Source organism: Sinocyclocheilus grahami, unplaced genomic scaffold (genome assembly GCF_001515645.1).
Source record: "Sinocyclocheilus grahami isolate Dianchi unplaced genomic scaffold, SAMN03320097.WGS_v1.1 scaffold410.1, whole genome shotgun sequence".
In the NCBI taxonomy this organism is placed as follows: Eukaryota; Metazoa; Chordata; class Actinopteri; order Cypriniformes; family Cyprinidae; genus Sinocyclocheilus; species Sinocyclocheilus grahami.
This window is the reverse complement of record NW_015505589.1, coordinates 379667-380270: the sequence shown is the minus strand read 5'-3', so window position 1 is coordinate 380270 and position 604 is coordinate 379667. Positions and strand designations below refer to the sequence as shown.

Here is a 604-nt window from a genome sequence, read left to right as displayed (position 1 = left end):
GATAAGCTGTATTAAAAATATCGAAAGCGCAGCTCTGAACTCACCGAAAGTGCGTCAACGCTCCCTGAGCGATGTCCCATCTGAGCAGCAGTGAGTACAAGCTATCTATTTACCACACAACAACACAGGGGACACCTGAGAAAGCTGCCACTTTATCTCGCTGTCCGTCAATGTGAGGCGCACTTCACTTGAACGCCGCTTGGGGGCAGTGAGGGAACGACAAATCCAAAAAACTCACAATCTGTCACCGAGTGCGCAAAAAGACGCACGCACAATTTCTTCTTTATTACAAATATGTTGCACATAAATAATGTGAATAGTTGGCTATTTTTAAAAACTACATTTTAAGTCGTGTACATTCATGAGATGAGGACTCCAGTTATATCAGTAGCCTAATAAAAGCGGGTTTATTTTGAATGGAGTGGGTCGCCTCATGGAGGCAGGTTTAGATCACATGACCAGCGGACGCTATCCGATTATAGAATAAAATGTGACCCTGGACCACAAAACCAGTCTTAAAAGTGGGGTAAGCGATTTTTCAAAAAGGCTTTAGAAAACGGATTCGGGCCGACTAGCGAAACAAACTTGTAGCCAATCAGCAGTA

The 604-nt window shown here is 43.7% G+C and overlaps 1 protein-coding gene across 2 annotated transcripts in view; it reads right to left on the bottom strand.

Annotated features, from left to right (window-relative positions):
- Positions 1 to 183, bottom strand: part of LOC107550930 (protein FAM107B-like) — a 3280-nt gene extending 3097 nt beyond the window's left edge. For both annotated transcript variants that reach the window (XM_016232378.1, XM_016232379.1), the window contains exon 1: positions 45 to 183. The gene's annotated coding sequence lies outside the window, so the exon portion shown is untranslated. The remainder of the gene's footprint in view (positions 1 to 44) is intronic.
- Between the last annotated feature and the right edge of the window lie 421 nt (positions 184 to 604).